At 47.4% G+C, this 21,963-nt stretch overlaps 1 protein-coding gene and 1 pseudogene across 1 annotated transcript in view; one reads left to right on the top strand and one right to left on the bottom strand.

Moving 5' to 3' along the window:
- The window catches only part of LOC142566204 (uncharacterized), a 37,531-nt pseudogene extending 26,323 nt beyond the window's left edge, over positions 1 to 11,208 (bottom strand).
- The window catches only part of LOC142566124 (Kv channel-interacting protein 4-like), a 587,487-nt gene that overhangs the window by 139,997 nt on the left and 425,527 nt on the right, over positions 1 to 21,963 (top strand). The gene's annotated exons all lie outside the window — the stretch shown is intronic.

The following is a 21,963-nucleotide window of genomic DNA, read 5'->3' as shown; positions in this document are numbered from 1 at the left end:
GTCCGCTGGAGGGAAAGGAGGTGGTGCAACGTATACACACACCTTGCGCGCAAAAGTGGGGCCACACAATGCCGCGACGTTCGCCCCTGTGTTCTCTATGAAGCGCAACGCTTCATTGTTGCTGAGGCTCGGAGGAGGCGCTCTCGCTATATGTCCAATTAAAAGCTAAAAAATAATCAGCGGCCATCGCTGTCGAGCCGTCGCTTTCATTCGTCGGCCACCAAGCGTCAAGGTTATGAAACAAATGTTGAGCGTCAGCGTTTGCTTGTCTAAACGCGAGCATCTGCGAGGATGCTGCGTGACACGGCCGTGTTCGTTCTGCTGTAGTTCCCTCCAAGTTCAGTTGCTCAAATCAGTATCAGCTGTTACAGTTTGTCCGTCAATAAAGTAATCGGTTACATGTAATTATTCGCTGAAAAAGAAGGTAATTGAATTGCGGTGAGCGTTACCGAGTAAAATATAATCGATAAATTTACAAAAATACAAAAATGTAATTGATGACAAGTAATTAATTAGAACTAACTCGTTACATACAAGTCTGATTTGAAGTCAGTTGATCTAGAAGACTCTAGTTGCCAGATTATTCTTCGGCAGCTGCACTAAATTTGGTCAGCAGTTTACCGATATAGGAATGATGCGGATAACGTGAGACAGAACAGCATGCCAGCCAGCAAAATTCCCGAAAAGCGTGAGAAGGCGAATACAAGAGAGCGCGGAGACTACTTTCGCTGAACTCTGCGATTACATCCATCTTTTTACAATTCAAACGCAGGTTCATTAACGTATGTTCAGTTATCTTAAAAACCTACGGCTTTTGACAGGTTAACTGCCTCCTTCGTTTCCTCTTTATGGGTGCATATACTCTGAAATGATAAGAAATCGCACTGAATATTTTCTCCGCTATTTGCCTCTCCATAAACCATGTGTGTGTGTGCGTGTGTGTGTGTGCGCGTGTGTGTGCGCTTGTGTGTGCGCGTGTGTGTGTGCGTGTGTGTGTGTGTCGCCAAAATCCCGCCAAAATCTCCAGCCCCATTTGCGAGCATACTTGCTGGAAGTTTCTACCGAAGTTCTCTGTGCGGCTAATGAATGTCAGCATGCTTTAATTCCTAAGCGTAACGTTATCTGCTCATACATAATGTACTGTTTCTTCGTCTGAGGCATACAAAGTCAAATCTTTAGCGGTGCGTACTGTACCACCTCAAACCTAAACAGTCACTTAAAATGACACGCGCTTTGAACAGTGAAGCAAAGTCATCATGCCATTGTCATGATGGTGGCAAATAATGGTGATCATCTCATTTGAAACAGGCTGGGGTTGTGTGCCGCCAAGTTTGATCTTTAAACTTTCTGGCATTTCTACATCTTTAAGTACCTGAATACCCTGCGCTACGTATGCTATTGTTTGCTGACATTTATTGCGCGATGTAATGTTTATAAAAAATGACCGCTCTTCCACTACTGCGAAGAGGGGGGCAAGCGAAGCTCGAGATCCGCGGCTTTTCCTTGTCTTAACGCCTCGGCTGCGCACCCCCTCACAGCAAGGTCGGCACGTCGACGATGAGATCTTTCTAGAGCGCATTCCCAGCGGCTTTCATCAAACGCCGCCTGTTCTTCGGCCGAACGCACGACGCGCCGCCAGCTTCCGCTGCCGTTCCTTCAACACAGAGTGCTCTTTGGCAGAACGGACCAAACGCGGCCTCTCCATCTGACTGACGGGCCTAAAGTGGCGTAAAATGGCGGGCGCGAGGCGAGCGAACACGCGATCACATCCTTTGCCTCCTCCGGAGGGAGGAGACGCCTGTGAATGGCTGGTGCCTTGCACTGCGTCTACTTCTTCATGCATATAAAATCCCATATTAAAGGTCACGTACGATGAACCGGCAGTGGCTGAATCGGTTAGCGTGGTGGTTCGGATCCGCAGCCCGACAAGCATTTTTTTTTTAATTTTCGCGTGGCTTAGGTTTTTTTGTACAGAAACACCAACATCAACGCCTACACAGGTGAGGAAATACAAGCTTCGCTTGAAAACGTTGTTACGTCTGTAGAATGCGCGCAACCTATATAGTGCGTAATATGCAAATTACGCATTGAAGTTTAGTGTAAGACAATTACGAACATGTGCAAACGAACACGTAGCAAAATAACACCCTGATTCGCTTTTTGATTGGCCTACCAAACAGTGCATCGTGTGGAGTGCTTAAAGACGGCAGGGAAAATCTGCTGACGGCCAGCGTATGCATGCTGCGTTTATCTGACGCAAGTTCAGCAGACCCCATAAACTGTTGTGGAACAGCGATACAATACTTGGTTAGAATGTAGGGAAAGAAATTCGTACGTCTTACTGGAGTACTTACTTGAAAGGAACGAAGCGTGCGGGCGGGAGACGAATATTTTGCAAGGCAACAGCTGCAAGTTTGCAGCGGCCCCTAAAAATGGAGCTATATTCAAGAATGGACAAACATATCGTGGTATCTTAAGATACAAAAGTATATCGTATCGGACACAATTATTTTGCTAGTATCTTGCATCTATATCTTAAATACTTACCGGCTCAGCGTGTTGTACCTACCTGTATCATGACACAGTTGCAAAGTATCTTTGCCCCGCCTTGGTGCGCACCGACACTGGTGTTCCTGGTGAGCAGGGCCGCTATCTTGTACACGTTCGAAAAGCCGACGTTCGGTTTCGCCTCGAGCGATGGTCCAGGCTGCGCCGATATCGCGGCCTAGGCCAATCTAGTCCAATCGCGTGAGGCGAAATCGAACGTCGGCTTTTCGAACGTGTACAAGATAGCGGCCCAGTGGTATGCATACCACACCGTGGTGCCTGCAGCATTCGCAGAGGAATGGACAGTGCACTTCAAGCTAGAAACGCAGACGGCTTTCCTTTGGTTTTGTCTCGTGCGCCATCGAGGTGGGACGCCTGCAAAGTCATCGCGAATAGTCTGACAACTGCTTGGGTGCTGTTTCTGCTGCGGAGCAGCGGTTACCTCGCGTACTGCGACGTGCCACCATAACACCGTTCCGAGAAGCTTCAGCTCGTCACACTAAACCTTGCTGCCAGCTCCAATGCTTCGCGCTTCGGGCGAAACTTCCCGTTATTTGTTCTAGGCTAACGGAAGCAACATTTCCTCCTGCGATATATTGTGAGGAAAACAATCTGCGATCCTGTATTTGTTGTCGCAAAGCAGGCTCAGGTGGCCGGCAGACACGAGAACGTACAAAAGCAACTCCTGTAGAGCATTTGCAAAAGTCAGTTGAGACATTTTACATAGAGTGTCGTAGACTTTAGGTCAACTGCGTTGCCTACTTGGAGATTTCTTCTTTTTTTTTGTCAGTAAAAATCATGCTGATTGTCTATAGACAACAGTCGTTAACAAAGCTAGTTCTTCTGCTCTATCGTTGTCCGCAGTCTTCTGGGTAGGATGTTCGCACGAAGTCCACAGGTGATAGCCGTCAAACGGTGCAAGGCGACTACGAGGGAGAAGGAGAGCTGCTATCTATAAAGGCGGACTTAGCCTTGCAAGTGCCGCCAGCAGTAGCTCCGTTTGAGCGCCATTTATCAGGGGACGTAGAGCCTAGAGACTGTCTGAAACGCTACAGAAAAATCTAATGGCGAGGACAGATGTATAAGACAACAAGTCCGCAGGTTGATGTCTATAGACATTACATAGCCTTTATAATCCATCATTCTTGGGCGTACTGTTTAATGTCCAAATAATGTATTGTGAGAGGGCCTGGCGTTCCTCGCGGCGCCCAGTGGGTCTTCCTTGCGTGGCCGCACCGCTTTGTTACGGCAGCATGACATTCCTCGTTACTCAAACCGGATTACCGCCACTCGCAGTCGGCTGCTGTACGATTGGCACACTTCGGCGCTTGTTCTGAAGAGGCACGCAACTCATGCCTGAGAAGATACGCAATTTTCACCGGCGAATGAATATCGTATGCGCCTGCAGATCTGACCAGTTGAACGCACCTGTCATAAGTGTGCCTAAACTGCCGAAACAGGTCCCGAAGCTTCGACAGAAATTTTAAAGAAAACAATACAACAGGCAAAAAGAAATCAATAGGAAGTAATTAGGTGCCCTCTCTGTAATAACACCATATACGTATCTTTTGCGATCACAGCGTGTGAGGTTAATGTTACACGTGGAATCAGGTAAGGCTTCAATAACTTTATTTCGTTCTAAATGACGCATTCTATCCTTTTTATGTCGCAAATTTAGGCAGTGCCAGATGTGGCTGCACAATTCCGTTGGATTGCCATGCTATAAATGAAACGAAGCGTAGGGTATCACGTAAATTCAGCAAGCGGCCTCTGTGAGGTTGCATTGAATGTACCTTTCCTTTTTTTTTTGTCTCGGTAGCAGTCATGTGGGCCAGTGAGTTACACCGCGCAAGTTTGTGACCATGGAGTACAAATTCGATCACTCAGGGAAGAGTGCGGATGAGAAAGCAATACAGCTGTGTCAACATACGATCACGAGTCTGGCTCCCTTGCTCCTTATTTTCGTTGTTATCCATTCTTCCTTCTCTTCTTACATTCATTTTTTTTGCCTCTTTCAGTTTTTTTTTCACTTTTGTTTCTTGTTCAATGCAGTCAAGCACCGGACATTTCGTTACACCGATTCGCAGGCCGTGCAGGTACCTGTTCAAGTCTTGATGACAGCGGAACGCGGACGCTTCTGGATTCTTACATTCCACAGAGATCACTTCGATAGCTTCCAGGGTTCCGAATGACTCTGCGACCTTCTCGAGAATTATACTGGGTCTGCGCATCGTGTTGACGTCCTCTCGCAGTGAGGTCCGGAAGTACGCATATTGAAATCTCGTGGCTAAATTTGGGTTTCCGGCTTCGCTCCAAAGCAAAGCGACCTAGCGCCGTATGCTCTTTTTTCATATCGGCTTCTCAAAAACCGGAAACATTTCCGACGAAGTCCCTATATTTTCAGGGTACCATTTCTTATTGAAATTAAAAGGAAAGAAGCACATTCAGTCACCCTGTAATGGCAATAGCTATTTCTTTTTACGTAATAGTGATAATGACAATAAGAAGCATTAAAAGTGGAAACGTCGCAGGTTCGGGAAATCAAGAGAGTAAATGAAGTCCTCCTCATATATTCCTGAACGCGCTCGAACATACAGAGACAAATCGCGAGGACAAGTTGCCCCTATTCTATGCCGGGTCCCGACATATGCGCGTTTACTCAGTTCCGAAAACGGCCACAAGGGCGCGATGCTGTCCTAGATAAACACGGGTGACCTGACATGCGCGCAAAAGCACAACAGGCAAAACCCGGCTTTATCGCACAAGGTGCATAAACTATGAGCACTACACACGTATTAGACAACGAATGCAAATCTATAAATGCAAATGTATTTATGTGCCTTGTATCTTGTGATTGTATATCGAGGCCAACATCCGCAGAAAGGCAGTATAATGGGAGGTTATTTTCGAAAACATGAAATCTTCAACTAAAAAAAAAACGACACCCGTTAGAAACATTTTTTTGTTTTCCCAACAACTAAGACCTCTTGCTCGTGCTTTTCAGGCCGTTACTATGTTTACGGCCTCATGTGTCCGGCCATAGTTTATTTTTGTGGATGGACGGCCTTCGTCTGTTTCTTTAGTGTTTTTTCCGTTAACTCAGAACGCAATATTCAGCACTGCGTGTCAACAAAAATCGCCAGTTGGTCCAAAAATATACTCCAGACGACTGGGCAGAGCGCCTATTTTATATTCGGAAATATTATTTTGCGCTTCTCGTGCCCCTCGAGGCAAGAACCTGAGGAGTGCAATTCAATGCGCGAATGTATGATTCTCTCCACAGCGCAAAATGTAAAATTGAACATCACATATGCGAGGTCGCTCGTATCATTGAGTCTGGGCGTTTTTTTCGTTAAGTGCGTCAAGCATTCCTTGGCTCATTCCATGATGTTCTCGCAAGCATCTTCATAGCCATCAGTAAACAAGGACAACGAACAAGAAGCATAATTAAAAATAAAAATAAAATAAAGCGTGTTTATACCTCGGGTGAAAGTATTCAGGAAGGCGCCATGACGTTAATTAATGACATTGGCCACGTTTCAAGATTTGTGGGCAGGCTTGGAAGAAGGGTTTGCTTTTTGGGCGCGTAAAAAAACGAAGAAGCCAGATAATTTATTTTCTCAGTATTAGAAAAGAATAGGCTTCCCAAAGCATTTCTAATAATGAGTAATGGTCTAATTAAAAGCAATCAATCTCTGTGGGAGACCGTAGGATAAAGCAAAATAAAAGCGACAATTAGGCAATGCAGCTACAAAGCAAAAGACGAACGATGTCGCGCCTGTAATTACGTCTGCTTTTACATCGTCTCTTTTCTTCATCCCTTCCTCTGGTAATGTCGACGAAGAGATGAATGATTACCCTACATTTAAACACACGTGTACGGCGTGAGGAACTAAAGACAGAAGACAGGGATGTTAACCAGAAATTCGTCTGGTTGGCTACCCAACTATGGGGGAAGGTAAAGAGAATAGAAAGATGAGCTAGAGAGAGGGAGGAGGAAAGACGCGGCGAGATCGCGTATGTACGCGGAGGGCCTAAGCAAGTCAGAGGCGCTCACACAGGTCAGCAGCCCTCCAGAAAGACAAACATGCCTTCACAGCTTTCTGCGCCGACGAGCGATGGGGACCGTCCTCAAGTAGCGCCTGCACAGACAACAACCGATCGTGCAGTCGTCGCAATGCGATAAATAATGTTTGTCCTTTCGACTGAAATCGACGACAGTGGCACAATAAGTGTTCGACGTTCCTTCTTGGCGTTCAGGCCCACAGGCTCCATTGTCCAGGTCATGCTCTCGCACTCGTGGCTTTATCTGGTCGCTGTGTCGACGAATGTTCACCCCCTCTTGGACCATCGGCGTCCACGATGCGAGTGCCGTCCGATGACGTGTTTTGTGCTGGGATCCATGGCTCGCCTCGCCCGATGTTCTTTACCCAGACAGGAACGGGGCGGTCAGCTGGAGACTGTGGGGCGAGAGGCCCCTGTGGTGCCACTGCGTTGTCCAGCCTGGAACGGAGCTCGTAGCCCATAACACCCATGGACATTCTTCAAAAACTCGAACAGTTCGCATGGCGCGTTCCGCGAGACCGTTGGACTGCGGATGATACGGTGCTGTCCGGACATGTGTTATGTTATTTAGCTGCATTAACTCCCGAAATTCAGCACTTGTAAATAGCGGGCCATTATCAGATACAAGCGTCCGGGGCAATCCGAACGTGCCGAACAAGGTGCGCAGGGCTTCTATGGTGGCGTGGGTTGTGGTGCTTTTCAGGGGTATTGCTTCGATCCATTTACTATGTGAATCCACAACGATCGGTAGCATGTATCCATCGATCGGTCCCGCAAAGTCAATATGCAGCCTGGAACAACACTCGCGCGTTTATGGCCATGCGACCGGGAATTTCTTGGGGGGCATAGGCGCTCCTTGTGCCTGACTTGACCATGTTCTCGATCTCGTTATCGATCCTGGAGCCGCTTCATTGAGCAAATACCTTGATGGGTATCATGCAGCAGGCGTAAGGTTCCCGCTATTGCACTGTTAGGCACGATTACGCGATGGCCCCAGTATAGAAGCCCATGACTCCACGTTATCTCAGCCTTCCGGTTGAAGTATGGTCGGAAATACAGGTCCTTGGGCCCCAAATTTCTTGGCCATCCTTCCCGGACCCATTTTTGCACCTTTGCTAAGTCCTCATCGTGCGAGGTGAGAGCGGTCAGTTCTTTCGCGGACTATACACCGTCATTCAGGTTTTCCGTGAGCAAGACCCCATACTCACCATCCCCGGTTTCTTCCAGGGACTCTGGCTGAGACGTTGTGGACGTCGGTAGTCGGCTGAGGGCATCTGCTGGAACATTGTCCTTTCCCGGCTGGTGTTTGATGACGTAGTCATATATATGCACTCAGCAGCAGGGCCTATCGCCGGGTTCGGGCAGCGGCCATCACTGGTACAGCCCTATCCGGATGAAAAAGTCCCACAGGCGGCTTATGGTCAGTCAACAGTGTGAATGGCTTACCGAGTAGGTATTGTCGGAATTTCGAGGCCACAAAAACTATAGCCAGAGCTTCGCGCTCCAGCTGTGAATAATTTCGCTCGGCTTCCGTCGGTACCCGAGAACGAAAGCCTATTGGCCGACGCACCCCGTCCCCGACATCGTGAGAAAGCACTGCACCGATCCTATCCGGGGAGGCATCGCATTCCAGGACAAGAGCCTTGCAAGGGTCAAAATGCGCCAGGAAATCAGCGGACTTGAGGAGCGCCTTCACCTTGCTGAACGCCCGTTGGTGACTGGGACTCGACTCCCGCTTAGCTTCCTTGCCGAGCAGTTTATACAGTGGCGCCATGGCCGTAGTTGCTTTGAGAAGAAACTTGTGTTACCATGCCCAGATACGACCTTGACTCTGCGAGATTCCGCGGCACCTGCATCTGAAGAGTGGCATCCACGTTTTGCAACTTTGGTTGACGTCCCTGAGCTGGCCCAGGATTCTATGGCCCAGGATATCCACCTGTGCTCGACAAAACTTGCACTTGTCCGCATTTAAGTTGTTTGGATCGGACTGCTGGTACGATCTGTTGGGAACTCGGCGCTGACGCCCGTGGTTGTACCTGGGTCGCAAGCCCCAAGGGTAGCGTTGGCCTGGCGGCCTGGGGTACAACTGGAAGCATCCGAAGGTCCCGGCAAAGCATGAGTCGACTGGTAACAACGAAACAACTTGTTTATTTTAACATTGCAAAGAGTTGGCGGTCAGTTTGACCGAAGTAGAGAGACGGGAGAGCACTTCACTCAACAGAAGAAATCGGAGCCCTCCTCTTGGCGTCCGGGGGCAGCTGTTTTTATACTCTCGCAGTTGAGGGCAAGAAGGAACCCCTCAAAAGACGAGCACGTGAATGTACAATGGGCTAATGGTGACGCACACTGTCGTAGCGATGCCGTAGCACCATGTCGAGCACGATCTCGTAGCACCCTGTCGTGGCGCTGCCGGTCGGACACAATGACTGTAATGAGAGGATGGTCCCTGCTTTGGCATCGCCTGTTTCGGGCACAATGACTGGAACGAGATCCCTGCTTTGGCATCGCCTGTTTCGGGCCCAATGACTGGAATGAGATCCCTGCTTTGGCATCGCCTGTTTCGGGCACAATGACTGGAATGCGAGGATGATCCCTAGGCGGTCGCATCGCCGCAGTCGCGCCTGGAAACACCTGGCGATGAGTGTTGCGGCGACGACGATCGGGCCAAAATGTCTGCCGCCCCGCCGCAGTCGCGCCGGCAAAACCACGTGTCGCAGGCGAAACGCAACAAAGTGCACGCCATTTTCCCTAAACCGCTGCAATACTTCGTGCAGTGTGGTGCAGTCATTGTGTTTCTCTGCGATGATGACGGCGTCTAAGTAGACCTGAACACGATGAAGACTTTGTAAGATGGTCTCCATGCGGCGTTGGAACACTGCCGGCGCGGAAGCCACTCCAAATGGCAGGCGAGTGAAGCTAAACAGTCCCTTATGCGGGTTTATTGTCGTAAGTAGCATGGCTTCCTCGTCCAACGGTAGCCGATGGTAAGCCTGCCGCAAATCTATTGTGGTGAAAATCTGACTGCCGTTCAACGTTGCCAGGTTATCTTCCACTCGGGGAAACGGATATTGCTCAGTGTGACAAACTTTGTTTGCCGTGAGTTTAAAAAACCCCGCAGAGGCGAATGCGGCCGTTACGCTTTACTGACAGCACCACCGGTGCGGCCCACTTAGAATGAGGCACAGGGACAATAATACCCGCGGCCAAAAGGCGCTTAAGTTCAGTCTACCGTTCGACGAAAGGCGTACGGAACCTCGCGTGTCTTCCACAATTTCGGTACCACGTTGTCCCGCATCTCAAAGTGTACCGGCGGACCCCTGATGAGACCCAAGCCTGGCGCGAACACGTCAGCGAATTCTGTTACCAAACGGTGCACGTTAACATCATCCCTCCCAAAGGCATCCGCTCACCTGTCGTGTTCACGTTCATTACTGGCGCCTCGAACATGTTGAACGCCTAGATCAAGTCGCGTCCGCACAGGTTGGGGTTGGAGAAACTGAGGACTGTCCGTCGACCGGTTTCCGCACGAAAGTTTGAGCTGTACGCGAACGGCAAGCCTTCCCAGGAAACAAGTCAGTTTCAATGGCGAACCACGCAGCTTGGGCCACACTGTTTTGTTTTGCTCATAAGTGGGCCACGTGATGACCGACACCGGTGACCGTGTATCAACCTGCATGTCCATTGGAACACCCCCACAATTCAAAGTGCGCGCAGTGAATTGTGCGATGCCAACATGGCTGTCCGCTGCTTCCAGCACGAATATACCGTCCGCGCCCATAGCGGGCGTGGACGGTAGGAAGGCCATGCTGTGCCCACCTTCCGAGACGATAGGGCACGTACCTGACGCGACAGCCCCTGGTGGCCCTTCAATTATCTGTCTCCCTACGGAAACAGGCTCGGGAGATATGACCCTGCTGTTGGCACTTGAAGCATGTTGCCGAACGCAACCGGCAATCCTCTGATTCGTGCCCTTTCGTTCCGCAGCGGTCGCACGAAAAATTTGTGGCCGGTTCTTTAGGCGATAAGACTGTCCTCCTATCGCATGTTCCCTTCCCTTCAGCGGCGTGGCTCATTATCTGCTGCGCGCTCGCTTCTGCCATTTCCGCTGACAGCACGATTTATTCTGCTTCACTCCTCGTCAGCTGCGGCATCGCAAGCAACTGTCGTCGCACTCCTGTGCTTTGCAGCCCACAGACGATGCGATCTCGCAGCATTCAATCCAATGTTGCACCAAAACTCCATGTGTCCGCTATCTGACGAATGGCAACTATGAAATATTTGACAGGTTCGCCTGGCAGCTGGTCGCCTGTAAAGAACTGGTAAGACTGTGCTATCTCGTTTAGTTGCGGCGAAAAGTGCTGCTGCAGCACAGCTAGCTACCACTTGGGCGTAAGAAAGTTCGTTCACCTTGTCTGGCGCGCATCGACCACTAAATATATCCACGGTGCGAGTCGTCAATGCTGCAACCAACAGGGCCCGCTTCTTCTTGTCATCCGTGACGCCATTGCCTTCAAAGAAGGCCTCTAGTCGAACTTGGTAAGGTGGCCACTTGTCGCTCGTCTCATCAAACTGTCGCGGGCTGGCGTATCCTCCCATGGTGGTGAAGGCTGCGGCCTACCAAGAGGGCTACCCATTGTCATCCCATCCTCGTCGCCACTGAAGAATACGCACTATACACAGCGGTGGCTGAGCCAAGACTACGTTTATTGCTTTGATGCGTGTTAAATATATGCGTTGTGCGAGATGGTTACAAAGGGAGTGTGAGGAGGAGGAACAGAGGTGATAACTGCTGCCGTATGCTGGCGTGATGTCATCCCGATGTAGCAATGTGACTTTCGGGCAGCTTTGTCAGCTTGATAATTTCCACTGATGCCGCAATGGCCAGGTAGCCACTGGAAAATAATTTCGTGGTCTTTCTGTTTGACGTTGTGGTGAAGTCGTGGTGAACTGAGATAGAACAAGACAAGAGAATCAACCTGATACACGACAAACTAAAGATCGATAAGGATATGCATTTTTGGGACGAAGTGCAAAACAGGCGGGTGAAAATGACAAGCTACAAAAGCACCACCCGTCAACCATCAAAACCTTGACGTAATGTGCATGCGCACGACAAGCAACTTCGGCTCTTTAATTTGAACGCCCGTAGTATTAGGAATAAAACGGGGCCCCTTGAAGTTTTGCTGCTGCAGTACGATCCTCACATTAACGTAATAACTGAGACGTGGTTACATGAACAAGTGAATGATGACGACATTTTCCCGCCTTTGTATACGATTTCTCGTAAAGACAGGCAATCAAGGGGAGGTGGTGTGGCCGTTCTGATCCAACACAAATTTGACGCTGTCTTGCTGGAGGACGTGCCGGAACTTGAATGTATCTGCATTAAAGTAACCTTGTGGGGCCATTCATTCATCCTATACGCATTATATAGACCGCCTGACTCACCTCTTGAATACATACTAAAATTAAAGGTACATATGTCTAAATACCAGGACAACAAAGTTCTTTTGATTGGCGATTTTAATCTGCCTGGAGTAGACTGGGAACGTTTTGAGACCTTTTCAACCAATACCAATCATGCAACTACTGTGTTTGGCATAATGCTCACATATAATTTGATACAATTAGTTCATGAACCAACGCATTATCAAGGTGCCTCTAAATCTGTTTTAGATTTGGTGTTTATTCCTCGTGATTTCGGTACATCCACCGTTGTAATTGATCAAGGGCTGTCTGATCACTGCCTTGTCTCAGTTGCTATTCCCCTGGTGCCGCTTTCGCAGACTGCAAACCCGTCCTTTCATTATGTGAAAGACTATACACGTGCCCGTGATGCACGCATTATCGACCACCTAGAAACTTGTTTAACAGATTTTGTTAATACAGATGTTTGCAGCTTGTGGGACCAATTTAAACGCATATGCGTCTACTGCATTGAAAGCTTTATACCGTTTAAACGTAAGAAGGTGCATAAACATACACCAAGGATGACGAGAAGCATCATTCACAGCAAGCGTAAAGCAAAAAGATTAAAGAAAAAGCATGCTGATCCCCAACTTATATCCGACACTCTAAATAACCTTTCACATGCGGTGCTTACCTCCAAAGGCTACTACTTCAATGCGTCACTCCCAAACTTCATAAAAAATGATCCAATGAAGTTTTGGAACTATATCAACGAAAAAAAGAAACTCATATCAGAGGTTCTTGCTATGTTGCTTGACTCTAAGGCTAAAGCTTCTTGCGGTCCCGACAATATACCGAACATATTTCTTCGTCGTTTTGCCGAGTTTGTTGCTAAATACTTAGTTATTATTTTTCGTGTCTCTCTCCTATCAGCAGAATTGCCAGATGACTGGAAGTCAGCCCGAGTTGTGCCTATATATTCAAGAAAGGCGACCATCTATTACTACAAAATTATCGCCCGATCTCCTTAACATCTTCGTGTTGTAAGCTTATCGAACACATAAGAGCTCACAAATTACACGAATTGTTAGAAGAAAACTCAGTTTTCATCAACATGGATTTCGAAAAGGATTTTCTACTACAGCACAATTGGTTACTATAGTTCACACCTTTGCAGCTTCTCTAGATACGAACAGTCAAATTGATGTAATATTCCTAGATTACAGCAAAACATTCGATACAGTCCCACACGACAAACTAATTACTAAGCTTCGGATGATTGGCATACCAGAATTATTCATTTCCTGGATTCCAGCCTATCTGAACAACCGCAACCGGTAGGAGAACAACTCTATGGCTGCCTTCCGGTAACTTCTGGCGTTCCGCAGGGGAGCGTACTTAGCCCTCTACTTTTTTTACTATATATTAATGATATGGTCAATGTCGTTAACACCCCAGTTCAGATTCGTCTATTTGCTGATGATTGTGTTTTGTTTAGAGAAGTTACGTGCATTACTGACCAATGTGACCTTAACTCTAACTTAGACAATGTGTTGAAATGGTGTGAGCAATGGGGAATGCTTCTTAATGCAACTAAGTGTGTCTATCTCTCGAGAACGCGCAAAAAAGTCCCCTTAGACTACACTTACAATTTAGCTGCAGCACTTTTACGGAAAGTAACCTGCTACAAATATTTAGGCTTAACATTAACGAGTGACTTATCATGGAACTTGCACGTAAATACCATCTGCTCTACCGCTTTCCGGAAACTATGCCTTCTGCGACACAAACTCAAGACTGCTCCGCCTAGTGTTAAACTACTCTCTTACTTTTCCTTAATTAGGCCAAAACTTGAGTACGCTTCCATAGTTTGGGACCCTCACACAAAAATTAACATTAAGAACCCTGAAAGAATTCAAAGAAAAGCAGTACGATTTACTTACAGTAAATTTAAGGCTACTGACTCCTCCACTGCATTACTAACCGATAACGACCCGCCGTGGTTGCTCAGTGGCTATGGTGTTGGGCTGCTGAGCATGAGGTCGCGGGATCGAATCCCGGCCACGGCGGCTGCATTTCGATAGGGGCGAAAACACCCGTGTACTTAGATTTAGGTGCACGTTAAAGAACCCCAGATGGTCGAAATTTCCGGAGTCCTCCACTACGGACGGCGTGGCGTGCCTCATAATCAGAAAGTGGTTTTGGCACGTAAAACCCCATAATTTTATTTTTTTAACCGATAACGGCATTGAAATATTACAAATTCGAAGAAAGAAAAGTCATCTAGAGTTTCTTTCAAACTTAATTAATCATAGGATAGCCTTAGACACCGCAAAATACGTATTCCCCTTGATAAGCAGACTCACTCGACACCACTACCCTCATTCTCTAACACCTATTTTCGCAAGGACTGACACTTCTTGGCATTCTTTTTTTCCACAAACAACAGATGACTGGAATAAACTAACTGAAGCATACCCCCAGCGCCCGTGAGCTGTATATACTTTGTGTAAATAATCTTGTTATTTCGTGTATTCATTATAGTTGTATTGCAATCAAGTTAAAAATTTTCTTAATCGTCTACCTTACGACCAAACAATTTGTGTGAAAAACGTGTTACACACTTGTTTCATCTTGTTCTTCTGTGTATATCATCTTTGTATTTGGCTCACCCTGCTCGGACTTCTTGTCCGCAGTATTGTATAAACAAATAAATAAATAAATAAATAAATAAATAAATAAATAAATAAATAAATAAATAAATAAATAAATAAATAAATAAATAAATTAGCTGTTCGTGAGCACCACGTCAGACTGCATGCTGTGTAAAGCCGGTTTCGAGTCGTAAAACACGCCCATGTACCGGAACTCTCTGTGTCAATAAACTGAAGCGCAGTGCACCGAGCGGTGAGTTATGCAGTCGTGGATCTCGTAGCATGCGACGCCTTGAATCACAATGTTATTCCTCCCGTTGAAATAAACACAGCACCGCCAGAACTGGTCCATGTAGTCAATCCGTCAGTATAGATGTGTACGTGGCTACTGTGTACTATACTACGACGTGGGGCGTCATAACTACGCATTACGGCAAGTGTTAGGTGACCAGTGACAGTGTACAATTGCGTTGGCTGCGTGCTGGCTGAGAAAGTCATGAGTGCTTTTTTTTTTTTCCTGTCTATAGTTCGAGAAGAAAAAAAGAAAGGGGGGCGGGGATAGGGGTTGACATCGCACGCACGAATGCCCAAGGTTCGCAAGACAGTGTCCGCTAGGTCGTTTCGCGGGCCAGAAGAGAAAGACGGCAGGTCGATCGTTTGCCCACGTGCAGTAACTGCACCGGTCAGCCGTGTAACGACCAGCTCTCGCACACGCGTTCTGTCAGTTTATACGCGTCTGCTACGTCCGGTGTTTCTTTCTCTCTCCGTGCCAGGTCCGCATTATTCGCTTGTGTATTCTGCTTGGCAGTCACGTTGGCCGCGTTAATTAGAGGCGTCCCCCCCCCCCTCCTCTCACCCTTTGGCCGTTGATCGACCCCTTGCCACCGCGCCACGGGCCCTAATGCCCTAATGCTTGCCACCCCCCTTCCCCTTCTTGCCTGGCGTGCCGGCACCAATTCCGCGGGAGCTGATTGCTGTCTGCGGCACTCGCCCCACCAACGCAGCCACAAGAGTAGCAGCTGCCCCCATCCAAGCGCGCCCCTCACTCGCCCCCTCACAACTTTCCGCATCTCTACGCTCTATCACTCTTCTTTTCTTTTTTTTTTAATTTCTCGTCCTTCTTGTAACTCGGCGATTTTAGCCGAGGCCTGCTGCCGCGTTGGCGATCTGTGCTGTTTGTTCGTTGACCGCGAAGTTGTCTATGAGGCTTCCGCGGCAGCACTTCGTTGAAAGACACGCTCATCCGCTCATGCACGTGCCACACGCGTACGTTTATCATCCTGTTGTGTAGCTTTGTTTCTTTTCTTTCTTTCTTCTTCTTTTCTGCCTGTGTTTTCGGGAAGCTTGGCCCACGTTAGTTAAATGTGAAGGGGGGGGGGTGCACCATTGCGTGGCCAGACGTGTTTCTAGGCTACACAGGAACCATTGAATTTCATATTTTGCGGGTAGCTCTATGCCTAACGCTGGCCGCGGCGATACACCATAGTAATGATACCGCCTGCCTCGGCTACATGAAGGGATATGGTGGTCAGGAAGGGTACGCTTCGTCTCGCAATGAGCGCATAACGGTCGAGATCTTTATCCTCTTCGTCACAGGGTTGTGACATGATGTATGAGGAAACGACGAAGAAGACGTAGAGAACTAAAAGTATATCCTGCATATTGCTTGTGGTCTCTATAACGGAAACAATCAAATTCTGACCTTGATAATTGATACGGAAATCAAATTGGGTGTAGATAACGCTTACGTAGGGTGAAAAAAGAAAGGAATGGACAGATTACAAACAAGTCCATTGATCGTCTTCTTTTGGCTCTCTCTGTGATTCCTTACCGATCGGATAAGCTATCTGTAAACGCTTTACTTCTTTCATTTCCACCGTGTTCGACAGCCCTTGCTCTTTGCGCACTGATTCTTTAAATTCAGCAGCTATTAGTTCACAGTGCAAGAAAACGCTATGGGCTTTCGCTCGCCAACTCTCTCGGCTAGAGCGCCGAGAAGCCGCAGAAAAGCCGTTTCATTTTAAGATCTACAAAAAGAGGACAAGGGCACATAAAGCTAGACCTGGAGGAGACAGTCGTTCGGCAAGACCCCATCCGACGGGCGAAACCATTTGAACCTCGCCACGAATTCACGGGGTGTCTCCTGCAAAGACTCGCATTTCGTCGTATGTCTACGACTCTCCCTCCTTGTCTGTCCTTTTTTCTTTCTTTTTATTTCGTCTCGGGCTTGTAGCTTCCCCCGTAGGGCGAGTGAATACCACCCCTCCCACCTGCGGAGCCTAGTAGGGCCATTGAGGCTTCTGGAAGCGGTCGTCAGGGCCGCTCCCTCTTTGTCCGGGCTCCACGTTACGACCGAGTTGACTTTCTTGTTTGTTCGCCCCTTTCAGTTCTCGGCACCTCGCACTGGCGCCTGACATTTGGATTTATTGGACGATAACAAGGTGGTGGCTGCGTGACACTGTGCGACATTGTGCGCTGGCACTTCTTCAAGCTGGCGTTGGAGACCACTGCACTCGGTGCGAAAAGAGAGAGAAAAAAAGAAAACACGAGCCGCAAGGCAACAGTGAAGCAAAAGGAAGATGTGCTGGTGGTTACGAAAGAAAACAAAAGTACAGGAGGCGACGGGCCACCAGCAGTGCGTTGTCTTACCGCCGCAATCTCAGCCCAAGAGCGAGAGCGTGGCTCTCGGGCAAAGCAAAGACAGCGCTCGGCAAGGAGGAGAGGCAGGCGCAGTCATATATACTCCGATTTTGATGCTCGCAGTCAAAACAGCAGAGCGCGCAAGCAAGCGGAAGTAATGACAACAACGTATAAGAAGCTATCGAATAGACAAAGCTCAACACGTTGTCCTAAAAAAAGACCGTCTAGCGTCATCTTTATTTTTATCGTTTTCTTTGCGTGCCTCTGGCTTCGCCCTTCATTGTTCGTCGGCGCGCCACCACGCCGCATGGCGCGCACGTTAAGACGCTCGCGTCTACGGAGCTATTCGCTCTCATTTTCCGCGCGCCTCCTCCGCACTTAGCGCCTTATAGAGCCGGCCCCCGCGCAATGCCACGCTCTTCGTGAAAAACACTATTTGCGTCGTGCGGCTAATGGAGCATGCCGTATAAGTTGTCAGCATTGTCTTGTGTGTGTGTGTGTGTGTGTGTGTGTGTGTGTGTGTGTGTGTGTGTGTGTGTGTGTGTGTGTGTGTGTGTGTGTGTGTGTGTGTGTGTGTGTGTGTGTGTGTGTGTGTGTGTGTGTGTTTTCCTGTTCTCTGCCGGGTATTATGTACTACCCGAGTGCGGTAGCATGCGAGAGAGCGTGTGCAGTGCGATGAGCGCGCGTTGCCCGCGTTTGCGCCGACGAAGGTGCACAAAGCGTGCCATGTGCGCTTCTCTACCGAAACGTCAGGTGTCGCTCCTTCGTTGTAAGAGTTCTCGCCTCCTATGCAAAACAGAGATGAGTTGCGAGACGCTGGACGTCTCTGTAAGAAGCAAAAAAAAAAAAAAAAGAAAAGTAACATTACAGGCATAAGGAGACCGTGGTGTACGCTTTGTATAAGCACGGAGGCAGTCACGCGTGCACGGCAAGTACAAACGACTTAAAAAGCAAAAGAAGTGACGCAGTCGTAGTGAAGGAAACCAAAAAAAAAAAAAAGAATGAACAAGCGGAAGCAAGCGTCAAACAGCTGGTTTGAAAGCGAGGAGAGAGGCCGCTTAGAAATAGAAAAGCTGGAGCACAGAAAGAAAAAAAGAACATCTCAGCCGCCCGAGAATCGGCACGAGAAAGGGTGTACGCGAGTTATAAGAGGCGGCGTAAGCGGAATGTGTAGAATCAATATATTCTTTGTGGACAAGTTGGGGAAAATAGGAACAGAGACAGCAAATAAAAGAAGCTAAAAAAGGAAAAGGGAAGATATTCCTGGCCTGCCTTTTCCTTCCAGACTAACGAAAAAAATTTTTTTTCTAATGCCACTCTTTGTTGACGCACGATGTGCGCTGTTCGCGCTGTCTCTCAGTGCCTCTCCTTTTTTTCGCGTTTCCGCGTGTCAAGAAAGAAACTGCAAGAGGAGCACCTATATCCAGGACGAGCGGGTGCTCTCTCTCTCTCTCTCTCTCTCTCTCTCTCTCGTTTCATACTTAGGCGTCGGATTCAAGTACGCCTCGCCTGAAGGTCTCCTTTCGATGACCCGAGCTTTCTCGTCGCCGAAATCCCGAAACCGGATAGAGCGCACCTACTCCACGCGGCGGGCGGGCGTATAGGACGAGGCGGCAGCGGCGGTATTGAGCATCGGAAATAATCCGGGCCCACTTGCCGGCTCGCTGTATGGAGCTGGCTTCGCGCCGCCGCTTCGCTCACGCGTCCACCGCGGTGCGGTTGGAGGGCCGTGTATATAAACTGGCGTTAATACCGAGTCCGCGGCGCACATCTGGTGCCGGTCTCGCGTCGTGGCGGACCGCTGTTATTATTTACGTTCGTCGCGCGGCCGCGTCTTCGATGCTCTCTGCGGCGCGGGCGTGCCTCCGGAGAATCGTTTAAAAGGCGACACGCGATATGGGCCGCCCACGCGCGCTTTCTTTTTCGCGTGGGAGCGGATAAAAGATGAGCGTGGCCGGACAGCTCCGAAGCCCCCCCGACACCCGCTTTCTCCCTACGCCCATTTCCTTTGGTCGGTGCGCCACTTTTACTTTTCATTTCCTTTTTTTGCTAGCTGTCGATATTTAACCGAGTTGGAGTAACTCCTTCGAGAGTCTTTTTTTTTTTCTTTCAAATTCTTTGAGGTGAAACCGGAACAAGCGAAAGCGTCTCCAATTTTTCCGACCATATCGCGCAATTCCTCCCCCCTCCCCACTTCTCTTCCGATGAACTTGCTTTTCTTTCATTTAAGTCTGTTTGTTGTAGCGACGAAAAGTGGAAACATTACTATCTTTCTTGTTTTTTCTTCTTCTTAAAGAATGCGTGCCGTTCAGGCAAGCGATGAAATAACTTTCTTGTTTATTTTCCTCTTTTGCTACTAATGAACGAAGGAAGAAAAGAGCCTTCGTTAGAGAACCATTTCTTTTTTTTCCTGCAAAATAAAATGTAGGCATATTATGAAGCTGTCTATAGCCTGTAGAGTTAATTAAATTTCTGCATAAATGTTCGAGCACGTCGCACATGATGGATTTCCTGTTTTTGCTACATCCTCTTGGTTGCCTTCCGTCTTTGCGAATTTAGTGTAAAATCATTTACAACCGAGTGCTTTCAGTCATTTTACTTTTTACTGGCGGCGTAAGCGTTCTTTCTTTTTTATGCGTCCACATATACAGGATGTCCCAACTATCATGCACCAAAATTTAAGAATATGCAACACATAGCTCGACAGAACCAAGATAATGTTATTTGCCGTCGCTTCGAGATACTCAAATTACTTTTTACATTCCGCCTAATCACAGAATTAGTCTTAATTAATTACAAATTTTCTCATCTTTTATATTTAGATGAAAAGTGCCAATGAAGAAGTGTTGAGCGACATGAAAAACTCCCGATACGGCTGTCTGTTGCTCAATACGTGCTACATAAAAGTGTTCTTCCGAGAGCGAAATAAGCCCGCGAACACGCGCTAAATTGTCGCGGGACTGGCCGCTCGAGGCACTTTGCGTGCATTCGCGGGCTTCATTCACGCTCGGAAAAACACCTTTATGTAGTGCGTATTGAGCAACAGACAGCTGTATCGGGAGTTTTTCATGTTGCTCTACAATTTCCTCATTGGCACTTCTCATCTAATTATAAAAAATGAGAACATGAATAATTAATTAGGACTAATTGTCTAATTAGGCGGAATGCAAAAATTATTTGAGTATCTCCAAGCGACGGCAAATAACATTATCTTGGTTCTATCCAGCTGTGTAGCCTTTGAATATTTTTAAAACTTGGTGCATGATAGTTGGGACATCCTGCATATATATATATATATATATATATATATATATATATATATATATATATATATATATATATATATATATATATATATATATATATATCGTATGAGCTGTGGAATGCGCAGACGCACGTAACAAAACATAAACAAACATTTCATTCGACATTTTGTTTTGTTGCACGCGTGCACTTTTCGCAACTTCATAAACATCGGATCTTAAAAAGAGTTACTGCCTTCTTCTATATGTATAGAAAGATGAGAAACACTACTTCGCGGTTATCTTCGGCTTATTTGCCCAACAGTTTCGGTCGGTGGACAGACGTTTTTCAAGCCGTTGAAAAAAATCGATCCACCGACCGAAATCCACCGACCGAAATTGTTTATAGAAAGAAACCAAAAAAGGTAAACCGAAGATAATCGCTAAGTTGAGCTTCTCTTCTTTCTATATACGCCTGGCCCATAAAAAATCAAGTTTTAGGTTTCTTTCTATAAACCGCGAGGCTTCAAATGCCGGAGCAGAAGAAAGAATAGTTACATTAAGCGGGCCCTGTTCATCGGGGTATACATCTACGACACGTGTGAGCAGCTGAGTTGGAGACGCAAATAGCCTGTAACAAAATATTATGCGACATTTACGCCATTCTTTTTCTCAGCGGGAAATGCATAGGCTTCGCAGTTTAATAAATTAATCGCACATAAAGCAGTTGCAATGAGGCCTCATGTAAGCGGACTATACGGAGCGCACCGCCCGGACAGCACTCCAAAGGGTGTGATTTCATACCGAGGACAAGGGAGGGATCGAGACATAAGCATTAATGATAGGTCATCTTAATATATGCGAACACTCGCTCTATATAGTGCTGACGAGTGCTATTAGCAAACATCGCGCTCATTTAATTACGATAAAGCGCGATAGCGAACAAAGCATCGCGAGACAGACGGGACAAGCTCTTGTCCCATCTGTCCCGCATTACTTTGTTCCGTGAATCGCTCTTCACCGTAGTCAAATATTAATCGCCAACTGGCCCAAAATTCTACTCATCTGAACTCGCATTAATCTTGCTTGTAGAGTTACACCGTCGGTTATTCTGCAGTTATGTCGTCGGTTATCTTTACCGAATAAATCGACTGTTAGGCTGGCCATAAAGATTAGATGAATAAGCAGAATGGAGGGTTGGTGTCAGGAGAATGCACAATAAATGTAATTATTGCTGTATATGCAACGCAATAAATGTATCCTTGATTGACTGCTTACTCTTGAATTTGGAGGACAGTTATATAATTTGGACGCAACAGTTGCTATATTCGTGTCAATCTTAAGCTCATGGTTTCTGCTTCCAGTCACATTCAATCATGAAAAGAAAAAAGGAAAGAAAAGTAAAG

This window comes from Dermacentor variabilis, unplaced genomic scaffold, assembly GCF_050947875.1.
Source record: "Dermacentor variabilis isolate Ectoservices unplaced genomic scaffold, ASM5094787v1 scaffold_12, whole genome shotgun sequence".
Classification (NCBI taxonomy): Eukaryota; Metazoa; Arthropoda; class Arachnida; order Ixodida; family Ixodidae; genus Dermacentor; species Dermacentor variabilis.
The sequence above is the reverse complement of the archived record's forward strand: the minus strand, read 5'-3'. Positions and strand labels throughout refer to the sequence as shown.